General features: G+C 45.1%; 1 protein-coding gene and 1 pseudogene across 2 annotated transcripts in view; one reads left to right on the forward strand and one right to left on the reverse strand.

The window, feature by feature from the left end:
- Nucleotides 1–26555, forward strand: part of KIAA1210 (KIAA1210 ortholog) — a 540680-nt gene that overhangs the window by 10971 nt on the left and 503154 nt on the right. The gene's annotated exons all lie outside the window — the stretch shown is intronic.
- Nucleotides 18902–19949, reverse strand: LOC147718605 (18S ribosomal RNA; annotated as a pseudogene).

The raw sequence follows: 26555 nt of genomic DNA on the forward strand, positions 1-26555 counted from the left end.
TTCTTTTAAACTGGGTTTGGTACAAGCAACTGGGGTCTGTTCCAGAAACGTGAAAAAATGTCCATGTAGTCTTCACCAAAGATGGTAAAAATATCTGTATAAGATGATGCCAGGTGACCTCTTGACGGCTGGAGGTGGTGGCGATGTACTGCTGCTTATACCTTACTGTCCATTATGAAGGCGAATGGGGAGGGCCGAACCGCTTGCTTGACCTGTTCCTGCGCTACCATTATGGTACCCTCTGTGCATGTAACTTTAAATTGCATGGACCAGTCTAAGTGTAGACGAGTGACTCTCAGTCCTCCATCTTACAGAGGTGATGTGGTTGCTGCAGCACAACCAGTTTAGCTGGCCCCTGAGAATCCCATGTTATCCTATGGGCACGCTTGAGGACTGGTTGGGCATCGTGTCATTTGAGACATATGCACTGCCCACATGTAGGACACCTCATGGTGGTCACTGACCCTGGTAGCACCCCCGAGTACAGTTAAACTGGCTTCCTGGACCCTCTTACTGGTAGCTCGTGATTATTTGTCATCTGCCACCACTAACCGCTATCGGCTTCAGTGGTGCAAGGTGTGACTGTGCCACAGCTCAGCGGTATTTGAACATTAAAGATATTAGGTGTTGAATCACATGATACGTTTGTCTTAATTTCTAGTATTATTTGTCCCATCAACAGGATGAATGAAATGAACTGTTTTATCAAGGGTCTAACAAATTATATGTAATTATCAAAGTATAACCGCATTAAAACATGTTACATCTACGAATAGGCAAACAACTACAGGTTTTGTTTTCCTGATCTTCAATGTGATCCATCTTTGGGAGTTCAGTGTGAAACTGAGCTTATTATGATGTAATAATACTGATGTGAGAGTTGAGCAGCCTTGAAAGATGTTGGTGCCCAAGATCACCATAGACTCTAAGACCCTATCTATGCAGACTGGGAATCTTTTAAATAGTCTTACTGTAATTTAGTCATATTTACACATTACTAAATACAAGTATAAATGTTTTTGAAGGCGTGCAAGTACCCTTCACCAGGGTGTAGATGTGCAGTGATTCAAACTGTGGTCTGTTTTAGATAAACGTTGCTTATGAAGTCTGATGTTGCGAATCTTTGGATAAAGCGCGTGCTTCCTCCTACTTTTGAGGTTTTTTCACCGCATCAGCTAGGCCACAGTACTGGATTACCATGCAATTGATCCATTTACTAACACCATCCTTTAATGGTAGGGTGGCTTTCATGTTTTGTGTTGGCCTGGGTGAGTTTGCGGAATTCGACTTCATGGAACTTCACGAAGCGACCAAAAAACTCTGCTGCGCTACGCGAAGTTTCACAAACGGCAGAGTCTGTTACGTGGCGCTGTTTGGGCTGGTTTTGAGTGCCGGATGTTTATTCCTCTGCTGTAAAATCAATGTGAACGGCACCACACGCAGCCAAAGAGGGTGCTGCTTCTTTCTGTTGTTAGAGTAGATGTTGTACTCGAGCGGCAACAGCCTCAATTTGAACCAAAGGTTTCTCAACGTGAGCGGAAGTAACAATCCGTGACTGCTCATGTAGAGCAATATCACCGGGAGGTGGTCTGGAGTAAGATTCCCCTTTAGCGAGCATGAATGAAGAAAAATTTCCTCTTCACAGAGGTTTTCGGAACTCAGCGCGCTACGCGGACTGGGGAAAACTGCAAACGGAGCAGTGTTTCAAGCCCAGGCCTGATCTTGTACACATCTAACTCTCACAAGAACCACCCAATTACTTTAGATGATCATGATGTCCTTTGTTAATGTCTTATAGTACTAATTGAGGAAACCAAATACTGTTAAGGCACTTTAGTGGGAGTGTTATGCTCGCCGTGCCAATTCTGGCAAATCGTGCAGGTTGGTCATTAATGTGGCTGCCTCACTGCTTCTGAATGTATTGGAGGAATGTTAATATATTGCTTACAATATTTTAGAAAGTACAAAATAAATTTTGTATATTTGTTCCAAAGTAGAAGGCTCTGAAAAAGGGTTACGGCTTTGTTCAAATTACAGTTTTGATAGCAGAGATCCATACTCTATGAACAGTAAACAAGATACCACTTGAATAATTGCATCAGGTTATGTGTGCAGTGTATTTGATTGGTATCAAATTTCAGGGCATGGCCAGACATAATCTGGAGGTATCATGAATTTCAAAGGGTGGTAGAGCTTACATTATTGTGGTACACTGTTGCAAAACCATCCATGGATGGGCTGATTGTTCATCTGTGGTGTTTGTGCTGTGTTACTATAGACATGAGAAAAACTCCTTTGACTGGTCCCAAAATACATTTCTTAACAACAGTTATGTGGGCATTTTGCACATTTTGATTATCGAAAGCAGGTGCCCAATGAATTTTCCTTATCTTCAAAACTACGCTAATCGAGTACTATCTCTGATTCTTTCTTAGGTGTCTGAAAGTTGAAAACTCTCTGGCACCATGCCAGATAATGTTGATTTTAGTTGCTACTATGAGTCGAGTTTCTTCCGAATGTGGACTTGTTGGACTTCGGCAGTCTTTGTGTGCTGTTTCCAACAATTTGGAATCTTAAGTGGATGATTTTATATACAATGCACATTGATTTGAATTACAGTGTCTCCGCAATTGGCAGTCACTCTAGGGAATGAAGAGGTGGTGACGTAGAGTGGCACCATTTCAGATGCATCAAATCGCGGGCTATTGTGTTCTGCTACATGTAACTTTGTGAATAATGTTTTGAAATCGCTCATGCAAACACTGTTGGCGTAATCCAGTTTCAAGTGGACTGTGAGAATGCATAAACTAATTAATTTCACTCGCTAAAGTGCATTTAACCCACTTGATTAATGAATGATCCTTTTTATAAATATCCTGGAGCAGGATTTTATTGCATCTCCTGGGTATATGTTTATAAGTGATATAGGTCTGTTGATCTAGATTTTCTCAAGTTGACACCATTAACTTTATTACTATAGCAACAGTTTAATACACATTGTTAACAGTAGGCATTGTATGTTTGTTTGTGCAGCGATAACACACTCAAGACAAACAGTCTCCTAGGGAAGTACTTTCTTGGTCATACGGTTCTGAGCAAACGTAAACTAGTCCTGTTGGAAGTTATTGCCATTCAAGTGAGAAGCCTGGCTAGATGTTGGCTTATTTGTTTTTTTCCATTTGGTGTGTATGCAAGGAAGAGGCTGGAACTACAGCTTTCCTGTAGACTATCTTCCAAATGAGAGCTGTATGAGAAGGTGACTTGATGCCAATACATCCTCGAGCAGGGCCTTGTGTAGGGGTTGGTAGACCAGGTACTGCTTCTCTAACGTGGTGGATGTCCTGTCCGCCGCATTGGAAGTGCTATTGACTGTAACACACTTGAAATAGAGTGGATAAGAGATCTGTCATATTTGTGATGATGTACCCTCTCTGCCAAACACTAAATGAGGCCCCAAGGGAGCTCAATGTGTCGGGTCAAGATAACACCTGAAATGTCAGTGACAGCCTTAGGTGGCTCATAGAATCAAACCGTGAAGCGTCTGTAAGAAAGTCTGAAATTTGCTCCAGTCTAGTTACTTCCATATGTAGAACCCATTTCCCACTTTTAGTGAATTCCCGGGCCACTCTAGAAAGCTTCAAAGCAGTGCATATGTGTGCATGTAGTTTTACATTGAGAAAGGTAGAAATTGTATATCTCTGCGTGTGCAAAAGTAACATTTGCAATAATTATTTTATTTTAGTTTTCTGGAGAAACCTCCTTCCTCTGTCCACCAATGTGTGCCCTCTGTTTTCCTACCGGGAACATTGATTTACACCAGTCTTTGATAGGGAAATATCTCGGAGTGTTTTTACAATGGGAATCTGCCTGCAACCGTTTTATGAATAGCCACAAACTTTCAAGGTTGTGGGTCTTCGTCATCCTTTGCGGATATCTCTGTCCATAACTCCCACAACCCACCACTCGGTATACTTACAGAAGCTCAAAATTCTGCCGTGCATGGTGAATTTTGTAATTTAAAATGTTATTCACTTAAGCTCAAACTATACCATTCCTGATTCTGTGATGGAGGAACCGGATGTACCTGCATAGTTACTACTATTTGTGTTCGTTAGTTAGAACAAACAGATGCTTCTGGGAGAAGAGATTGGCACCCTTTGGAGATGATTGTATTCAATGCTAGTGTCAAACCTGTGACAGAGGCGCAGATTTCAGGAGCACTGTATGGATGTATGAATGCATGCATATGGCGCATGTATAGTGCAAACCTTGCCAAATGTCACTGCAGTGCTCTACAGTGTATATTATGTTAGTGTTACATTTAAAGTGGTGCATCTTCTGCACAGCTGTGAAAGAGATTGTTTCTGGTTTGTTTCTGCAGTGATTGACTAACGGGTGTATATGTTCTTTGCTGCAACGAGAGCCCCATCCCAGTTTTCAGACAGGTTGGTTTCTCCCAGGTGAGGGCTTTGCAGGATAGTCAAGGTTCTTAATTGGTGTCTTTGTAAGGAGCGAAGTAGGGACATTATTTGGCCACAGGAGCGCGTGCCAGATTTTAGGTTTCTTGCTGCATATTGAAAGGCCTTGAGGGATGCGGGTCTGCTCTTCAAGAGGTCTTCAGTGTCAGTACGGTTGTGTAGCTCCTATTCACTTAGAGGTCTGCTTTTTTATGTAAATGAATGTTGGATTCCATTATGTGATAGCGGTGGCATTAAATGTAATATATATTTTTTCTTTTTAAAAAGAATTGTATTGATTTGGACAAAACGTACATGAGGTTGTTATACCACAAGCCTAGCATTCAAAAGGCGAACATTCAGCCAATTTGGGACATTGGTATAGTAACAGTTAGTGCACAAAATTGGGCATTTCGGTGTATGCAGCTGTCTCGACATTTCTCTGCAGCTCAGTATTTGCCTTGCATGCTGCCCCGAATGTAACCTCTCCTTCTCCCTTCCCATGCCCCCTCCAACCCCCCCCCCTCCCTCCACCCAGGCGTGCCACTTGCATCCAGGCCGTTAATGTGCGATTCCTCCGGTCCCTAGGCAGGGTATCACTATTGGCTGGGGATGTCCCAAAAGAGGATCACAACTCATCCAGGTCACAGAGTGTCATCTCTGGTGGTGCATTACCAGGCTTCAAGATTCCAGCAGCTGCCCACAGTCTAGCCTATGCCTGTCGGGGGTTCATCTAGGCGGTCACCTTTCTCACCTTCCTTCAGGGGATTTAAGAACTACCAATATCTCTTCCCAAGCTCTCACCGCCTCTAGTGCCCTCTCGCTCCCTGTTCTTTTGACTATTTGCAGTCTGATCACTCCTTCACATCCAGCCCATTTGAGGCATTAAAGGTAATCATGAGCCATAATAGCAGAATCTGTTTTCATTTTGAGTAACAATGTCATATCCAGCCTTCAGTGTACACCCAACATTTGCAGTGAGCATCAACTTATTATTGTTATTTTTGGAAAATGTGCATTTAGTGCACATATTGTAGATTTAATTGCCTAAGTTGTAGATGAATGCGCCAAAGGAATACCACTTCTGTAGGTTAAACACCAAGGCGTTTTAAGATCCTTAGGTGAACTGTGCATGACCTAGGTAGAAATGTATGTCCAAATCCTCCACTGTCAAGAACATTGTGTGGGTTTGATGGAAGGAGGAGAGCCGTAGCACAACGTTTACCACAAACAACCATATGTGTCCTAAAGATGCTACACTTAAAGGCCTGCTTTTCTCTGTACATCAATCAGTAGATTTAGGTCAATTCTTGTCACCAGTGATGGTATCCAGGCACTTCCAGGGTCAAGTTTATTAGCTGATTAGCCGGGTCTTCAGGGACTTTTGGAACTCAGAAAGAGATGGGAAGGTTCGTATTTAAAGAATAGCTTGTTCCATGTCTTCACACCTAGATAGGAGAAGGAGCGACCTCCGCATCTGCGACGTCCGATGCAGGGGGTGAGGATTAGATAAAGAGATGTGAAGTGAAGGTGTCTGTGGGCTGATGGAAATTCAGGCGGTGGTTCAAGTAGGCGGGGCTCACAGTAGTGTAGGGCTTTGTTTGCATGGAACAGGAGTTTGAATGGACCTCTTTTCTGTTCAGGGAGCCAGTGGAGTTCCCTCGGGTAGGGGGTGATGTGGGTTCGTCTTGGGAGATCCAGGACAAGTCTGGCTGCGGTGTTCTGTAGAGTTTGTAGTTTTCTGAGGAGGTGAGCTGCAGTCCCTATATAGACAACAGTGCCGTGGTGCAGTTAGCTGTACATGAAGGCCTGGGTGATGGTGCCTCTTGAGCTTTGGGGTGGCAATGAAATATTTTACAAAGCATGCAGAAATTGAAGAGCAGAAGGGTAGACGGAGTTGACCTGAGTGGTCATGGTTAGCTTGTTGTCCAGAATGATGACGAGGTTCCTAGTTTGGCCAGTGGGGGTAGGAGTAGGTTAGAGTTCTGAGGGCCACCAGGATACGTCCTATGGGGAGCTTAAGTTTCCAAAAATCAGTATTTTTGTCTTTTTCGAGCTGAGCAGTTGACGACTTCTTTCATGCAGTTGTGGAAGTTGGTCTTGGTGGTGTCTTCGGAGAGAGAGGATAAATTGTGTGTTGTCTGCGTGGGACGAAGGATTTGATGTTAAGTCTGTGGGTTTTGGCGATGCTGGCTAGAGGTATCCTATACGTGTTGAAGAGGGTGGGGCTGAGCGAGGATCCTTGGGGGATTCCACAGATGATTTCCTCGGGTTCGGAGATGAAGGGGGGGGGGGGGGGGGGTAGAATTTTTACATCTTCCTGGTGAGGAAACAGGCGATCCATCTGAGAGCGGCTCCTTGGATGCCTATGATATGCAGCCTTGTGATGAGTGTGCGGTGGAAGACCATATCGAAGGCTGCCGAGAGGTTTAGGAGGATCAGAGATGCAGACTCTCCTTGGTTGAGTAGGGAGTCAGTAGTCACAATTTAGGGCTGTCTCAAGCAGAATCTGGATTGGGAGGAGTCAAGTAGGAGGTTCCCTTCCAGGTGTGAGGAGAGTTGTTGATTTATGGCTTTTTGGGTATACTTCGGCCGGGAACAGAAGCAGAGAGATCTGTTGGTAGTTGTTGAGTTCGCCGGGGTCTGCTGATAGCTTCTTTAGTAGAACCTTGACTTCTGTGTGTTTCCAGTCCGCAGGGAAGGTGGTTATAGAAATTGAGGTGTTAAACAAGGTGGTGAGTTCGTGGTTGATTCTGGATTTGCCTATCTTGAAGGTGTGTAAGGGCATGGGTCAATTGGGGCCCCTGAGTGGACCGTGTTCATGATGGTTGCGGTGTCCTGTGGGGCAAGCTGGTTCCATTCGGTTAGTCAGATGTCTGTGGAGGTAGCAGAGCCATTGTGCTGCTTGAAGAAGTTAGTGGGCTTGGGCAGGGTTTTAAAGTTTCTGTAGATGTTAGCGATCTTATCGTGGAAGAAGTTTGCAAGGCTGTCGCAGAATTCCTGTGAGGGTAATAATGTTTGTTGCAGCTGAGGGGTTCCAAAGTTCTTTGACAATGTTGAGAAGTTCTTTGTTTTTATTGGAGCTTGGTTCCATGTGTGAGGATAAGGCCTTTTCTTCAATTGTACCAACTGTCGATGGTACAGGATGAGGGCGGTCTTGAAGGCTGCTGTGTCCATGCTGGTGGGCCACATCCTTTCTGGTTAATTACAGTGTTGTTTACCGGTTCTGAGGCCTGCAGTGTACCAGCTAGCCTGCTTGGTGGACCTTCTGTGGGTGTTGTTGCCAATGGAAGCAATGCTGCTGGTGAAGTTGGCGATCCAATTGTTGAAGTTTCTGATATTCTGGTCTAGGTTGTTGGAGGAGATGGGGTGGGTGCTATTGCTGGCGCTGATCCTTGTGTTCTTTGAGGTTTTTGCTCCAGCTGCACCGGGGGTGTTGGTCAGACTGGTGGTGAGGGTCCGTAAGCTGGTGATGTTGAAGTGGATGATGGAGTGGTCAGTCCAAGTGAGTTCCATGGTGTGGCTATACCGGTTGCTTTAGCTAGAGGTGAAGATGGGGTCTAGAATGTGGCCTGCAGTGTGCGTGGGGTCGTAGCGAAGTCAGGTGAGTCTTATTTGTTCATGCTCTCGAGGCGGTTGGTAGTGTTGATATTATTGTGGTCGTCGAGATGGAAGTATGAGTTAGCAGAGTAAAATGTAGTTCTTGGAGTCTCTGGTAAGGGGGCGATTAAGTCAGCGAGGAAGTTGCAGAGGGCTGAACGTGGTCCTGGGGACAGTAGGCGAGGGTGCTGATGGTGGTTTTGTTGTCTGTTTGGAGTCAGAAGTTCAGGTGTTCCATGGCTAGGACGATATCCTCATTTGTGGTGGTGCATTGGAAGGATTCCATGTGTATGATGGCGATCCCTCCTCCAGGCTTGTTGATACATTCGCTGTGTATGATCTTGTGTCCTTCAGGTATTGCGGTGCTGATACCAGGCGCAGAAGTTTGGTTGAGCCAGGTCTCCGTGAGAAACAGGACATTGGAAGTGTGGGAGGAGATGAGGGCTCAAATCTCGGTGGTGTGTTTGCATAGAGAGCGTTTATTGAAAAGGCTGCATGCAAGTTAGTGTTTTAATCAGGTAGTGAGTCTGGTGGGTTCTGGGTGGGGCTGGTTGGTGGACTGGTGTGTGTGCTGTGGCAGGTGAAGTAGCTGTGGGTGCTGGTGCTCCTACTCTGGAGCATGGGTCGGTGTGGGGGCAGTGTGTGTTGCGGCATCAGGGGTCAAGGGTGTAGTGATCAGCGATGGGGTTTCTGAGGGGGCTGGAGGACCAGGCATCGTAGCGCTGGAAAAGGACCTGGCGCGGACCACCGCAGATGGAGGCACACATGCTGTGTGCGTCCGCACGCCGCAGCTTGCATTTAAGAGGTCCTAGGGTGGGCTGGGCTTCTGATGGCAGAAAGAACGGTGAGCGGAAAAAGCCGGGCGGAAGAACCTGCGAAACATTGGTGTCACGATCAGGCTGGAGGCCATAGGCAAATGGCATGCTGGGGGCCTAGGTGTTAATATGACACAGATTAACTCGTTGCATGATGTTTTTCTTATTAAAATACGATCTGGATTGGTGTTCTCAACAGGTTCTGAATAGTCCTCACACGTTAAAGATTGTTTTTTGCATGCCTTTTTTGTTGGCAGGAACGGTTGCTTGTCCCAATTCCAGGAAGAAAGGTATTCTGTAATCATCGAGACTGGTACAGGTTTAGCAAAAAAAAAATCTAGTAATTACTTTTTCCAGAGCAATGTTTTCGTTCTGCTGCCTTTTCAAATGGAGCGTTTTCTGCTACTTCTAGGGGTGATGATGTGTCTGGGGCAGAGATGGTAGTGGTTAAGGGGATTTGGTAGTGAAATTCCTATTAAATGTTTATTTTAAAAAGTACGTTTTTGGGTGTTTTGCTAGCTTATTTTTTTTATATGTCATATTTTATAGCCTTGTGTTTCCACCTTCTCCATGAAGATGTTCATTTTTAGGCAGCGTTCATCGTGCTTGGATACGATTTCCATTAAAAGAACAAAAACACTTTTTTAAAACAAATTAGGCACAATGCACCCATGGGAGTTACACATTTTGGGGTACCGTTCAATAGATAGGATTCAGGATTGTCTGCAAGTTGTGAACACTGATTTATTTGTAAGCAAGACAACATATGCTTTTACAGAGTGGTTTTTCTTTTATCTGTCCTTTGATGATCGCTAAGCTCTTTGTGGGGTTCTTATCTTCTATTACTCGGATACCCTAAACCAGTATGGATTCGGCTATAATCATGCAGTCTGATAATTCTGCCTTTCTTGGATATTGAGGATATAGATTCTAGTTATTGCTGGCAAGGCCTATGATTTACCTAGGCTAGTAGCCTGGGACAGTGCTTGTTTGAGGTCATTACATTTAAACAATTTGGCAAATCGAGGCACAAGATGGACATTACCTTTGTGAATACCAAGTTAAAATAATTATCTTTCCCTAGCTTTATGAAATTCTGTGAGCATATATTTAATGTATCAAGTGTAAGGACTTAAGGCAACGATAATATCAGCATCCTATAATGTACAACAATCGACAAAATAAGATATGTGAAAAGCCCAGAGTGAACCAACAAATACTGTTTATCTTTGTGAAGTAAAAAATATTTTTATTATTATTTAATTGAATGTAGCAAATTCGTTTCATTGTAAAACATCACCCCATTCACGCTCGTTCATGCATATCCTCATTCACACACTATACAACAACATACAATAAAAAACACAGTTTATTATTGGAGTATAATTCACAGAGATAATAGTATTATTATCTCTGTACATTATATGATGCTGATATTATTGTTGCCTTAAGTCCTTACACTTGATTCATTTACCCTGCCTTCAGGACCTTCAGGGGGTCTCTTTCTTTACAATATATTTATTGTATCTTCGGGTACCATTGGTATTTGATCTGCTAGTTTACATAGGTCTGTACTTTATTATCTACTACAGTTTTAGGCATATGCATGCGTGTGTGCTCTGGTGTTTGTCCAAGAGCAATGGCGCACTGAACAGGGGACATGGCTCAGGAAGATACAATTATTGGGGGTAGGTCAAGGCTAGACTATGGGATCTGGGGAAGGTCTCCTTAGAGATGTGTATTTAGCTTTTTTGTGAATTGCAGGAGAGTTGGTAGTGATCTGATGTCCTTAGGGTTGCTATTCCAGATCATGAAGAGCATGAATAGAGAAGGCTTGCCTTCTGTTTTTCCCCCAATGTTTTGCCACCAGTCTGGTGATATCCAGGCCCCTTATCAGTTGAACACCAGAAGTGGTTCTATTGTTTGCCAAGTAAGTTGGCAGTCTTGTTGTTGAGGTCTTTACAAGTTATACAGCTTGTCCTGAAAATGATGCTGACTGCAAGGGAGAACCAGGATAGGTCTTAACATCTGGGTGATGTATATGTGGCCGTGCCTGGCATTGTAATTTTCTCTCTCAAATCTCAACAGATTGTAAGTGTGGCAGGGATAACCGTACCTTTCATGGCTTGCTGTTCTTGATAGCCGCAAGAACCTATGGTGCCTATAAAGGTATACTTGTGTCTTTCTTTGTCAATCCATAGAAAAAAAAAATGTTCAACGTTTCGCTAGCACATCCTTCCTTTCCTAGGGAAACCTAGAGCTAAGCACACTCCCAGAACTGGTGATCAAAGTATAAACAGGCGAGGCGTGGACAGGTGCGCGGCTTCAGTGGAGGTGTTTGGGGCGATACACCCACCTAATACATTTTTTCTGTAGTATCTAGATGGGTACAGGTGCTTCTAAGTCGGGTATGGTGAGGTGTTTGTCGGTTTTCACTTGGGATTTTCACATACACATGCAAACAGAAACACCCATACTCTTGTCTCTGTTTGAAAGATCTTAAAAATGGTTATTTTGCAAAATATTGAGTTCTTGGGACCCCTCACAATTGCCAGTCCTCTCCCTTCCTACTGCTCCTTAATGGCCCCTCCTGCCCTGCTTTTCTATATTTTATTGTAATCAGCAGGATTGTTGGAAAATCTGAAGGTCGCCCCCGCAATCTTACTGACCAAGCTAGGCCCCGGGTGTGCAGCCAGGTGTCTGTTTCCGATTTAAACAGAGGATGGGCATGTGACACCCTAGTTAGTTGCGGTATATGTTCAATGGTAATTTCTTATTGTAAGATTACCATCATGTGTAAGGCTTAATTTTTATATTTATTATATTTGAATTCACAAATTCTACTACCCTTCCAATATTGTATACAATTACAATTGTTTTTCATTCATTTTTCATATACCAAGTAGGTCAGCAGTCCTAGGGTTCACCGCTGTTTATCAATATCTGAGGGAGGTCTGAAGATGTTTTCGTCTGATGTTAATAAGCTCTGTATGGGTCTCTGTGTGACCAGTTACATTTGAAAGTTGCATTCTTGAGGACATATTTCTGAGTCATTCAGTTGGAAAGACTTTATTTGTCATCGTCTCTACAACTAGGAGATTGAAATGCTACTTGGCACTTTCATGTCTTTTGCATGTCAGCCAAAATGAAAACTGTAGTAAGATGCTTTGTAAGAGGTTTCATTGTAGCATGTATTCTACCTTGGGGGTTGGCATCAAGTGACAAGGGCGCGCTGCCATTAACCTCTGCAGTGAGACAGTAGTTGCCCGGGGACCTGGAGCTGTGCAGATCACAAGTGCAATGAGGACCGGGTAGGGTGACACCTGGGAGGTTCAGTGGCTTCCTGAAAGATGCTTGGTCCTAGGCCTTTGAGGTAAATGTTATGAGACCTCAAGGGCCAAGTGGGTAAGTGCCATGCCAAGAGGCAGCTACCAGGAGACATGTAGGGTTGGTGCCAAGGTGCACAGTAGATACCTCCAGAATTAGGGAGAACGTCAGGAGGCACAAGAATAGTGTGAACAGCTGAAGCGTTTGGAGACAGTGCTGGAGTAAGCAGTAAACCACTGGGCTAAGTCGCATGGGACACTGTGCAGAATGTGATGTAACAAGAAATGGGCACACCCAATAGGGAGGTAGGGCAATAAATGGCATGAGCAGTTGGGAGAATTGGCCACAGCGTGATTTGGGATACTAGACAAGTGCTATTAGACTACTAGGTAGAGGAAGTGTAGGGAGGCGTAGCAACTGACATGACCAATGTATAATCGTAATTTTGATGAACACTAGGCTGAGGGAGGCAAGTCTGCCATTCCAATATGGTTAATGTGGATGGGACCATGACGTGTGCCTGAGATTTGACTGTGAAGTGACCAAGAGCGGGTTACTCTGGTCCACGTATGGGGACATGGAGAAGAAGAAATCTAGTGCACTACTACAACCAGAGTTGTTCCTGTGTGATGAGTGTGATTGTGTTAGCACATGTTTAATATTACATACACAGGTGCTGTGCATTCCTTCTAGTTCTGATGAGGGATCAAATTGATATACATTTGTATATTTATCGCTTTCCTTCTGTCATTTTGCACTGAGCTGCAAGTTAAAGCACTTGAGTAGACTAGAGATGATGGGGGAAGAGGCACTTATTGCAAGAGTTGTTGGAAGAGGAGGGACATTCGCAAAGACTGAGTCTGTTTTTTTTTCTACCAGTTAATGTTCTCTAGTTGTGAGACTACATGATTTTTATTTCTGGGTCACCAATTTATTTCACTTTTTCTAATTTTCTATCCAAACCTTGAGGTTATGTGAGCAAAGTTTGTATATTGATTCTTTTTCTGTGTTATGTGGTGTGGAACCAGTCATGGGGATTAGGAAGGGTATTATTCAGTTATTCCTCCTGCTCTATCCGCTCATCCTTCTTGTATCAGCTTGTGAGTGCCCACAATGGAGCCAGGCTGCCACACACCCGACTCATATTCAATACTGAGGCAGCATACTTTCCAGCAAAATCATTTGTGGGATCTATATTGATTCATCAAGGGACGTGGTTGAGAATTCACAAGCGACAGGGAGGATTGTGCTGCCTTTTGATTCCAGATCTCGCTGCACCTTCCTTCTGGTTTCTGAGGACCAAGTTTGTCCTCTGCAGTGAGATCCTCTGTATGTTTTGGACAGAATCAGTCAGTGGTACTGGGAGAAGTTTGCGAGGGATTTTGTATGGGCCTTGCTGATCAGAAGCTCCAAATTTCCAGGTGCAAAGTGCTTTGTCTGGGAATGAGACAGAAGTAATGAGAAGAGGGATGCTTAGTGCAGTGCCCTCGTAGGAGAGAGTCTACGATTTAATCTGGGGCTATGTGTGAAAACTCTCCTAAGCTGTATCTAGAGGGGCTAAGGCTGCCCAGTGCTATAAGCACTATTTACTTCATGCTTTGTTCATGAAGTTGGATTTCTTTGGTGCTCAGTGGGATTTGGGCTTCCTTGCCAGAACCAGGCTTGCTCTCGTTGGTGAGAGGCTAGGAGTGGTACGGGTGGTGGGGGGGATTCACAGGCAGTGCCAACATATCTCATACTGAGTGTTTCCTCAGTTTCTGTGCACAATTCACCAACGAAAGAAGTGTGTTTGGGGCACTGTTTTCCATTGGTTTATTTAATTCCTTGAGGGCTATACTCTGTCTTTAAAGCTAGGGCGGTATCTCTAAAGACAACTGATCTCCTAGGTGTCCCCAGAGGTCTTCACCGTCATCTCTGATTTCTTTAACATCTGTGTTTGGACCTTTCTCGGATCATCAGGTCATTTGGGTGCAAAGCGCTCTGCTTTGCTGCTCACATGCTGTTTATTATCCACTTACATGACCAGATGACAGACTCTCTGGCTGACCCAATTAACTAGCTGATGGCAGCTCAGCAGTAGATGGCACAAATCTTTTTAATGTAAATGCCAACAGAACAGTGTTCTTGATGGTTTGTAGGTACTAAGAGCACTGGCTTGGGTCTATCTGGCCTACTAGTTGTGAGATGCCCAGCTGCTGCTCCCAAAGGCAAAGTCCCCGGGGGTCATCCTGGATGAAAACCTGATGATGAACGCTCAGATCAATGCTGTTTTTTTTGTAGCTTTCTTCAATGCTTTATGCTTGCTAGAACTCACTGCTCTTCCTTCTTGGAGATCTTCACGCCACAGTTGTGGCTGCCTGCATCCTCTCGAGGTTAGATTACTCCTATAGCCTACATTGATTTGCCATTTAAAGAAGTTCAACCGTGTCAACAGACCATGGATATCTACACAGATTCACTTTGGTGCAGCTGATTCAATTAAAATGTATCTTTCTGGTAGGTAAAGACTCCCGTAATCCAGAACTGTCCAGCGGATCACAACTCTTCTGTGCATATGCTGCCTCTCGCTTTCTCTATGCTCCCCGATGCTGCTGCCGAGCTAGCAGCAGGGAGACCTCTCAGACTCTGGTGGCAAATAATATGAAGCAGTCTTCCTTTACATTTGAGAAAAATAACACTGCTGCCTGATTTGGATCAGGATGACTCGCATAATAAAATCCCTGGAATAACTTGCAATAATTGTCAGTATAAGGAAGGGTCAGACTTTAGCCCTTTTAGACCTCCCCATCCAGGCAAAACACCTGCATATAGGCCAAAAGTTCCATCATGGCATTGAAATGCAGGTTGATGAATAAGAAAACTGGTTCCTTATTGAGACGTTCACAATAGCAGAATAATCATTTTTAACACATTGTTAAGAAAAGAACACTTATAACATTTGTGAAAGGGGCCTGGGGATTTGTTCGTGATGTGCTCAGTACATGAATCGCCCACCAATCTTTTGGCTAACCAGGGTTCATTAAAAGATAAAGATTAAAATGGCCTGGAGGCCACAGGTCAATTTTCAATTGCTGAAATGTGCATATCAGGGGCAACATATTTCATTGGGAGAAAAAGATTGAATTGTGCCATAATCTTTCCGTGGCACATAATAGATTTGAGAAAATTGTTCAGGCATTAGAGCTGACCTCGATACAGCAAATACACAGTAGAGCTATCAAATATGTAAAAAACCTCCGCTCATGACGCACACTTGTCTGCAAGTCTCATTTTTTTCTCAAGGGCTTTAAATGTACATTTGGAACATACACATTGAGTGCAAATGCTTATCTGGTCTAAAGGATACAGTCCTTGAGAAAATCAAGAAGGACACAAGTGGACAAATTAATGACAATACTCAACAACATAGTTAGGCATCCAACTTCAAGCCAACAGTCAACTTTTTAATCTCAATGGTTGTATATACAGCAAACCCAGCAGCCATAGCAGCACACCTTGCTAGAACACTTCAGCAGCATTTGTGGCCATATCCAATTACGCTCCTTAGGCATTTTGGAAGAGTTGTCTCTACAAAGAAATAATGACCTAGTCTTACTACTTACACCACAAGCCACCTGTCAGTGGAGTGCTATTTCTTCGACCTTTGACAATAGGATGTTGGATAAGGTCAACAACTATTATTGCATTGAATTTGAGCAACAGTCCTGGTTCTGTTCACTAGACCAAATAAATGCCAGATAAGAATATCGGTCTCTCTTGCTCTAGTAAATGACCTGAAAACTACTAGAGGAAGTCCTGAAAGATCCTATTTGAAGAAAGAGGCATGTGCATATACTTCATAGAAAATCTAAATGAAGGAAAGAAAGTATGTTACGGCTAATAATAATAGACCATAGAACACTCAACATATAGGTGCTGATGTGCCATTTCAATACAATTACTCCATTGCTGGGGGAGGGATGCATCATGGCAACCCTCTACCTCAGTGACCCACACTGCCACATTTCAATGCATCCATCACACCAACAATAGATGTGTCTTGTGGGGACTAGGAATCATGATCGACTCACAGTCCATCCTTTGTCATCAAATCGGTTGCAAAGGCTCTGGATCCAATGCATTTCTGAGTAGGCGGTACATGTATACAGCCAGTTCTTCCAAGTGCATCTATGTCTAGAAGATTGTCTGATCCACTGGGAGAACATTCCAGCAATTAACCAATATGTCCATTCACTTAATACACAAACTAGGCATCTGCTCAAATGTTCAAAGTCAAATCTATGCCCCTTGGAGGGTGCAAACCATCCGGCGAACAATTGAAAACTCTCAAATGACAGAAGCCTAACACACTAGAGAGTGTCCAAAATTGGCATTGAAGAAGCACGTATAAATCCTATCAGAATATGTGCCTGGGTTAGACAAGCATATAGGAGTCTGACAAAGCAAAACTCATCAGGAGATAAAAAAGTGGAAATTGAAGATGTCTGTGCTAAAACCTATTTCCAGCACTGGGGCACATCTGTTAATCTCAAACCCACAATTTAAACTCGTTGTCATTATGGTATTCACTGTATCCGTTTGTGGGCAATCTACTTTGGTTGATGGCTAGGGATATTTGTTCAAAATACTCCCCCTTTGCTGTTCCGTCTGTATATTGTGTGGAAGTTGTGACTTGCACCGCTATGAGTGATTCTTGTGGCTTCAACCGGAAGCAACAACCTTGGTCACTCATCAAGTGGTAATGCAACTAGACTGGTATCAACATCTACTTTCAACATTCTACTATCAACATTCTTATTTTAACCATATGATCTGCTCAGTCAGGAAGAGGGTGGCTTTACATCGCTGTCACTCCGGTGCATAGTTTCACCCAGGAAGAAGACACAACGTCGCAGGTGTCCTACGACGAGGCTAAGTGAAAACATTGTGGATACCTCTGTGTTGGATTCCGTGCATGCAAATGTTTAAGATAATCATAGTATCTGCTAATGCTTAAGCAGTCTGGCATAGCACACACCTCCATATAGGCACACATAGCTGCCAATAGAGCTTTCCACATAAGTATGAACAAACACATTTTTTAGGCTACCTTTTATTCGAGCATTCTTACAAGGTGTAGAGCGGCTCCTTTCTCTATCCTCATTTACTACTTTAGGTGATACTTAGAGGTCCTGCTCAGAAGCCCCAGAGGACTGCCTTTCGAAGCATTTACAAACATGCATTCCTGGAGCTTTGAAGAGTTTTCTTGTACGGTGGTTTTCTTAGTTGCCATTACTTCATTACTGCGCACTTTGGATTTCAAAACCGCCACAGTGTAATACATTAGGCACAGTTGTTACTTGCTAATAACCATCACTTTGTTGCATTTGCACAGCCATGTTGTGGTGTTGACCAGAAGTATAGTGCATTGCATTTAAGCTTGTGTGTGTGAGATCACCAATGAACCCTCGCTACACCAGACGCGTTGTAATCGAGTCCATGGTCTGCCTGGGAAATACACAGTTTGCTCAAATGTGTAAGGCAGCAACGTGGTCTTCACATTCTACTTTAACCAGACTTGTACTGTGTACAGACCTTTATGCTAGTAAAGAAGCTCTAGTGAGCTGCATAGTGTTTGCTTCACCCATCCTTATTCACGCCACGCTCACCACTGATGAAGGTGGGGGCAGTGCCTTACAGTCAATGCAGAGCCTGTTAATCTTCAACGTGTACATGGTGAAACCTAATCCATTATTTACCTTTAACCATCAAAGTGCAGCTTGTTCCATTGAAGGTTCTCATGTGACCCTCTTTCCTGTCCTGACGGTGCACATTGATGAGACCCCTGCTACAGCAGTCACACCACAACACAGATACACTATGGAATGGGGGAACAATCAAAGGTGGAGGCTGCTCTAATGCGTGGTGGTTATTAGGGCGAAACCGGGTTTAGTCCTTATTCATGCCTGATACCCAATAAATACATAGAAAGCTAACGTCCTATATTCCAGACCCATCACTAGGGGGCGCTGACATGCACAATATGTGTATCTATAGCTAAAGAGTTGTTAACCAACGATTTCAGGCAAATTATGGTTTCCTTATTGTTGGACTTGGCTCTTTCTGCTGGGTCACCTTCAAACGTTTTGCCTTCACCCCTCCTGCTTTCTAAACCTGTTTTTGTGGGCGTTTTGGACACTATGCACCTTACCACTGCTAAACTCTGCGTGTGCTCACTCCTTAAAGCAGGGTTAAATTGGCACATTGAATTACAAGTCCCAAGTACTGCATATCCACAGGGCCTGTAAATTAAATGTTAATAGTAGGCCTGCTGCACTTATTGTGCTTCCTACTTAAGTCGCGCTCTAAAGCATGTCTCAGGCCTGTCATTGCAGCCTGTGTATGCAGTCTTAAATTACCATTTCGACAGAGTAGACCAGGGCATTGTGCACTGTATTTTAAAAAGGTGGACATGTACTTTTAGCTTTTAAAAACTCAAATTCGTTTTTAACCACTGCAAAGCCTACCTCTCCCATAGGATAACATTGGGTTACATTTTTACATCTAATACTAACTCTTGGTTGAGAACAAATGCAGAAATGTCCCGTTTGGACTCAAATGAATTGTAATGTTGAATCGTCGCTAATGGTAACGTTGGATTTTAGATTAATTTTTTGATAATTCCACTTTTAGAAGGTTGCGATACCAAAGGGGATGATGGACGCTTGAGCAAATCAAACACTCACCCCCAGTCAACTGATCTGGGTTTAATCCCTCATCATTCTTTTTTTTTAAAAACATTTTTTATTTTATGCTTTCCCTTTGGTTCGTCTTGCGCAGGTCCAAGAATTTCACCTCTAGCGGCACAATACGAGTGCCCCCGGCCGTCCCTCTTAATCATGGCCCCAGTTCCGAAAACCAACAAAATAGAACCGGAGTCCTATTCCATTATTCCTAGCTGAAGTATTCAGGCGACCCGCCTGCTTTGAACACTCTAATTTTTTCAAAGTAAACACTTCGGACCCCCAGGACACTCAGTCAAGAGCATCAAGGGGGCGCCGAGAGGCAGGGTCTGGGACAGGCAGTAGCTCGCCTCGCAACGGACCGCCAGCTCGATCCCAAGATCCAACTACGAGCTTTTTAACTGCAGCAACTTTAATATACGCTATTGGAGCTGGAATTTCCGCAGCTGCTGGCACCAGACTTGCCCTCCAATGGATCCTCGTTAAAGGATTTAAAGTGTACTCATTCCAATTACAGGTCCTCGAAAGAGTCCTGTATTGTTACTTTTCGTCACTACCTCCCCGAGCCGGGAGTGGGTAATTTGCGCGCCTGCTGCCTTCCTTGAATGTGGTAGCCGTTTCTCAGGCTCCCTCTCCGGAATCGAACCCTGATTCCCCGTTACCCGTGGTCACCATGGTAGGCACAGAAAGTACCATCGAAAGTTGATAGGGCAGACATCCGAATGTATCGTCACCGTCATGTGGACGTGCGATTGGCCCGAGGTTATCTAGAGTCACCAAAGCGGCCGGACGAGCCCGGATTGGTCTTGGTCTGATAAATGCACGCATCCCGGGAGGTCAGAGCTCGTAGGCATGTCTTAGCTCTAGTAGAATAACCACAGTTATCCAAGTAACAGATGGAGCGATCAAAGGAACCATAACTGATTTAATGAGCCATTCGCAGTTTCACTGTACCAGCCGTGTGTACTTACACGTGCATGGCTTAATCTTTGAGACAAGCATATGCTACTGGCAGGATCAACCAGGTAGCCGCACCTGACGACCGGGTTGGAGCCGCGTGCCCATCTCCCCGACCGGCCACCTTTGCGCGCCCCTCCGTCTCTCGGGAGCCTGTCCGGGGAAGGAACCCGCTCGCCTGGGCGGGAGGGACTCGCCGAAGGGGTCCGGAGAGTGTGCGGTCGCATGGGCACCGGCAGGCCCAGCCGTCTCCCCCGGGAGGGAGAGGCGGGCCGAGGCGATAATCCCTCATCATTCTTTAGCTCACTCCACCACCCCAGTTCAGACATGGCCATATGCAAATCAGTATGGCCCTGTGCCTCATGGGAACAGTCCTGCCCGAACTGCCAAGCCATGTCTTCCCTGGATCGGAAACAAGCAACCTGGGACCGGTTTCTGGCTAATCAGCCGTCATTAGCCAGACTAGCTTGAATCCAGTGGCATAGTGAGCAAGGGACCCATGTCTGGGCATACCCTGCCAACTTAGGGTGAACAAAGCGATACCAAGGGGGATGATGGATGGAGCGCTTGAGCAATTCAAACACTAAACCCCAGTCAACTGATCTGGGTTTAATCCATCATCATTCTTTAGCTCACTCCACCACCCCAGTTCAGACATGGACATGTGCAAATCAGTCTGACCCTGTACCTCATGGGAACAGTCCACCCGAACTGCCAAGCCATTTCTTCCCTGGACCGGAAACAAGCATCCTGGCAGTTCGGGCTGGACTGTTCCCATTGGGCGCAGGGTCAAGACTAATTTGCATACAGCTGGGTCCAAACTGGAATGGCATTGTGAGCAAAAAAACGATGGATTTAGGCCCAGATCTCTCTACTGGGGTGAATGTATGACATTGTTCTGCATTCTGTGGATCAATTGTTCTTTTTGCACTTTTAGAAGGTTGGCATTTTCCTTCCCCAAACTTTCTGAGGCCTTCTAGGAGTTTCCAGCTGCCTACGCCTGTTAATTGCTCGCCCATCAGGAGTGCATATTGGTCCCAGGTGTGAACAGTTGGACCTGGATGTCTCTGGGAGAGTGCCATTGTACCCGTATGGGAAGGGTGGAGCTGTTACATGCTCCACTTACTTTTCAAAGGAGCTGGTGTAGCACTCTCACAAAAAACTTGATGCCAGGCTTTTGTCACCCTAGACTTGGACAGGGAGGAAGGAAACCCTAAGAACCACCTGTGTGGGAAAAGCTCCAGGAGTTTCTTATGCTTCAAAACAGGCAAAGGGTATAAATAGTCGACCCTCAGACCAACTCTTCAGATCCCCTCTTGACCTGTGGAAAACTCATAAGTTGGTTTGCTCTGCTGCTGGCCTGATTTAAAAAGGACTGCCCAGCTGCTTAGGGAAGCAAGACTGGACCTGCTCCTTGAACCCAGAACCACCAGAGTGACTCCAAGGGCTGGCTGACAGGCTTACTGTTCTGAGCTACAGGGACATAAGAAGCTCCAGAGACCTATCCTACATCTGCCTAGCTTCCCAGGCTCTACTGGGCTCGCCTGTGCCCTGTGGCTAGCCTCTCCTGGAGTGAGTCCTGATTCCCCAGAGAGATGCCTTACTCAGGTCCTGGATTCTTGACTGGCAAGAGAGAGGAGTTGGCCTAACGGCTAGGGCGGTCGACCTAGAATCTGGGGATCAGGGTTCGAGTCTCGGCAATGACGCTGAACATCCTGTGATTCTGGGCAAATCACTTAATTTCCCCGTGCCTAGCAAAAATAAATGTCCTCCTGTAAAGCGCTCTGATACCCGATACCTTCGGGTCAAGTTTGCGCTATATAAAACAGTGTAAAAAAAAAAAACAATTTAAAAAAGGGAGTGTATTCCCCTGGTCCAACTGTTGGTTCTCCAATAATCAACGCAGTGTGATGCAACTCGACGACAGCCCTCACATTGCAGCACCTTGCAGCACCTGAACGGTAACCTCATCTGAGGCGTCGTGTAGCAGGACCTTGCATTTCAGGTATTTGAAACTCCTGATCGGAATCAATGCAGAGCAATGAAACTCCAAGTAGCACCTCATATTTGAGTCCAAGTACACCCAGGTACATTGCCCAGCGAGGCCAACCTCTGTCCTGTACCTGGTCTGCACTCCATCACTGTTGGCTTGAACATGTGACTTTGCCCCAGTCCGGCATGACCAGATAACATAATTTGGCGCTTTATGTTGGTACTTTAACCTAAGACTTTGAAATTGCACATCTCCAGTTCTACTGATTAGATGTTTGTCATTCTGATATCATTTTATGTATTAAAATTGACTCTAATTTTCTAGATCCATGTGGGATTTTTCATGTGTGGTGTTTTCAGTTTAATACTATTTGAACACTTCTTAAATACTTTACATATTGCTCTTGAGATAAGTCTGATTTTGTGCCAAGCTACCAGAAGCTTGAACACAGGTTAATTTAATGATTGTTATGCTTCACCCTGACAAGAATTGTGGTAGTTGCTTGAGAAGGGTTAACACTCCCCTCAAATAATAACCCAATTTCTCACACTTGTGCATCATTCTGTCGATCGTTTGGGGCATTTGATCATAATGATTTGCACAGGACAGCCCCCAGGGTATAACTCATGGTTCATTTTCATATATTTAATTCTCATGAACATGAACCCTGCAGTGTGAAACCAAATGGATGGTCCAGAGGTGCCCAGATCTTGGGTGATTCACATGTCAATCATTGACTAAGTTGTCAAGCATTTGAGGAGGGTGGTGTGCCTCCACCCTTTCATGAGCATGTTAGTTATGCGAAGCTTTCCTCACCAACCCGAACCCAAAGTCTAGGGGACTGACTTTAAACCGCCTTTTCATGGATTTGCACAGGGCTGAAAAATGACTTTGTAAAATTATGGAAAGGATGGCCATGTAAGATTAGAGAAGCAGCACTGGTACTGTGCTGGGGTACCAGTCACACTTGGCATAGTTGACTATTCCTCATGGGGCTGAAATGGTGAGGTATTCCTGTCCGAACACTGAATGTTGTTCCAATGAAGGTGACAACTTGATGGAAAAACATCCTCTCAACAAAAATGTGCTTTGTGACGCACTTCACTCGCCTACACTTTTTTTGCTTGCACACCCTTGGGACGTGAAACACTTTGTGTGTTGTGTAGGTTATATGAATAGCTACCTTGCAGTTGTGGAACACATTCCACCACGTATCTGTCTGCCCCTTAATTTCACAGTTGGATTTAATTTTTTAGATGTTTTGCACGCTGTAGTTTTCTTGATTCAACTGATTTACTGGTTAATGCTTTTTATGTTTTCATGCATATTATCTCTATAGATAGGCTCACTTGGGATCAAGTAAATTGCGCCATTAGCTGTCTCGCGAAGCCCTCCAGATTCCAGAACATCATGAAAAATACTTTCCTATACACACCAAGGCTTTCTGCAGACCTCTTCACCCATTGGTCTGTTCGAGTGTCTTTCAGTTTCTGTGTCTGCCCACCGCAGTTTACAGCACTGGGCACTTTGGCCATTGCTCTTCACTGAGAGAGAGAGGGGTATTTTGCCCGATAACTTCTGCACTGATGCTTAAGAATGAGTGCACCTCATTGCCAGTGCTCGTGTGTCCAGGCTACAGGGCCGCTCCTTTACTTTCATATTTGGCCAATATTTCTTTGCATATTGCATAGGTTTAAAAATGCATGTTTGCAGACGCAAACCGTTTTGGCTTTTAGTAACGCCTGTTATCTTTGGTGTACACATTCAATTGCCTGTTTTCCTGGAATTGGTGTCATATGAGGTTCATACACTGAAAGGACACATAGAGCGCTGAGTATGACTCCCAGCTGTCATGTCCCCAACAGTAACACACGGACACGACTGGTATTTTCCTTGAGCTCTTTATTGGTGCTATCACACAGGTCCCCGTCCCTACTCTAACTGTCCCCCTGGTTCCTATTCCCCGGCTCCTCCCGTTCCTGCTCCTCCCTCTGTCTCCACCCCTCAACCACTAGACTGCGTCTCACCATACTACATCTCCCCCTTTCTTAACAAAATGAGCTTAATGTCCTTAGTGTTCGCAGTTCTTCAATCCGCCACACAGGTTGGCGAACAGCCTGCTCTTCGAGCCTCAGTAGTGTCGAATCCGAGGTGGGCTTGACTTTGGTCAATCTTTCTGTTGTCTTAATCAGGGCATTCTTGATCACGTTGCGTGTGAACTGTCTGCTCTCACATTCCGCAGTCGGCATGTCTCTTTCCCGTGGTGTAACTACTGTTGGTTTAGGTGCTCGCTCTCTTTCATGGGTGGATAGTGTTCTGGTCCTCTTCCGCGCGCCCGTATCCACTTCTGCTTCCGTTTGTCTTGTCCGGTTGAAGGCAACACTGTCCTCCAGTTCAGGATCATGTATGCCAGACACTATGGTGCTATCTGATGAGACTGTCTTGGCTTGGTTCAGTAATTCATTCACCGCCTTTATCTTCACTGCCTTTTGCTTCGTCAGGTCAAAAACAACACTGTCTTCCTGTTTCGAGTCTGGGATGCCGGCCGGTGAGGTATGAACGGTGGAGGTCAGTTTGGTATGACTTGGAGATTGATTTGCTGTCTCGGGTTGTTTTTCCCACGCCTGCACACGCCTGGAACAGGCAGACCCTGGGGTCGGCAGAATGTTGGTGTGTCTTGTTCTCCTCCGATGATGACTTAGTTCTCCCGCCGTGTCTGGCTTCTTTTGCGGATTGACTGGTTGGTCCATTTTTATTTGGGTGCTATTGGCCACGATGCCGACCTCCGTTTTATAGGACCAGGACCAGGGCCTTCGAGTCAACCTTGCTGCCCCTACCCGGGGTGACGGTGTGGTATTAGTGTCACGATGCACCTGTGCTCGATGCGACAGGTTGTCTGGTGGAGTGATCAAGTGTGCATTGACATTGGTGTGGGACACGTCGCTCTCGATGTGAGGAGTGTCCCTTGGTTTGCTGATGTGTTCAGGTGCTTGGCGCCATGGCCGGTGTCGGGACCACGACTCTGGCGACTCAAACGATCGGACCGAAATGCTGTCCGAATCAGAGGAGTTCTCCCTCACTTCCCTCTGAGAATGTTTCTTTAAGAATGTTGTACGTGGTCGTTGTCGGGACCATGACTCTGCCGACTCAAAAGATCGGACCGACATGTTGTCTGAATCAGAGGAATTCTCCCTCACTTCCCTCTGAGAATGAATCTTTAAGAATGTTGCACGTGGTCGTTGTCGGGACCATGACTCTGCCGACTCAAAAGATCGGACCGACGTGCTTTCTGAATCAGAGGGGTGCTCCGTCAGTTCCCTCTGTGAGTGTTCATTTGGGACTGTCCTACTAGGTGGTCTTCGGAACCGGGTAGTCCGTGACGAGCTGCTTTCCCCTTCGGAATTGTGTTTGAAAAGCTTCTCCATGTGTCTTTGTTGGAATATCTTCAACGCTGTCTCATTTGGGAGATTGTTTGAAGATTCCGTGCTTGTTCCTTGTGCTTGATACCAAGCTTTCGCCTCTTCGTCCTTCTCGTCTGATGTTACCCATCTACGCTCTGTTTCGTCGTTTTCGCGGGGCCCATGGATGCTTTGGGGCCCATGAAGGCATGGATCTTTTCTTGCTGGTTTTTGTTATTGGGAGGAACCAGTCCGTCTTGTGTTATCTGGTTCTCCTTCCCTATTGCTTGATGTTCCAACACCTCTGACTTGGGGTTTATGTGTTCTCCGGTCAGATGTTTCCTTGGACTCGTCTTCACTGCTTGTCGACTGATGTCCCTGCGCCGACTTTCGGTGTTGACCAGTGCGACCTTTTCTTCTATGGTTAGTCTTTCTCTCCCACTTGCTGTGTGGGATGCCTTCTTGTCCAGGAGTGCGATCTGTCCCACTTGATGCTCTTTCTTCCTCCTTTGAATGACTCTTTGAGGAACTCCTGGGGGGTGAATAACTTTTTGGAATTGTCTTTTGGATGGTTGACTCTGGGTCATCTGACTCCGAGCAGTCCTTGGTTGACCTTGAGTAGTCGGATGCTGAGTAATCCGACTCTGAGTGATCCGTGTTATTTTCTTTGTCACTGTGTCTTTCCCGTTGTCTTTTTGCTGATCTGTCCTCCCTCTCTCCCCTTTCAGTTCCGTTTGTTTTCTGAGGGTTGTCTGTCCGGGCGTCTTGATAATTTGCTTTCAGATTCGGGGCCTTTGATTTGTCTCTTACATTGACGTGCAGTCCAATTTCAGCCTTCCTGATGATTTCTTCCAGTGACCACTTTCCTCGCAAGATCTTGAGTTTCGTGTCGGGGTTTGCGCAGCCTTCAATTATCCGGAGTCGGACTGCGTCCTCATTCGTAAAGGTGTTGAAGTGGCAGCCTTGTACCATGTTGTTTAACCGAGTGATGAAGGTTGGCAGTGGTTCACCTGGTTCCTGCCGAGCTGTGTTGAAAGCGATGCGCTCTCGATCCACTTCCGTTTGTGCGGAGAGACGGACACATAGCTTCTCTTGGAGTCTTTTATAGATGTCTGTGTCTTCTTCGGAAACTGTTTCGATTGGGCATCGGCCCTCTGGACCCACCAAATGGAGGAGCAGCATTAGACACTTCCTCTCTCTTTGTTCTCCATTGGCATCCAGGAAATCACTCGATGTGGCCAGCCATTGGTTCCGTTTGAGACACAAACTCCAGGTATCCGTCTGCA

Source organism: Lissotriton vulgaris, chromosome 4_1 (assembly GCF_964263255.1).
Source record: "Lissotriton vulgaris chromosome 4_1, aLisVul1.2, whole genome shotgun sequence".
Taxonomy (NCBI): Eukaryota; Metazoa; Chordata; class Amphibia; order Caudata; family Salamandridae; genus Lissotriton; species Lissotriton vulgaris.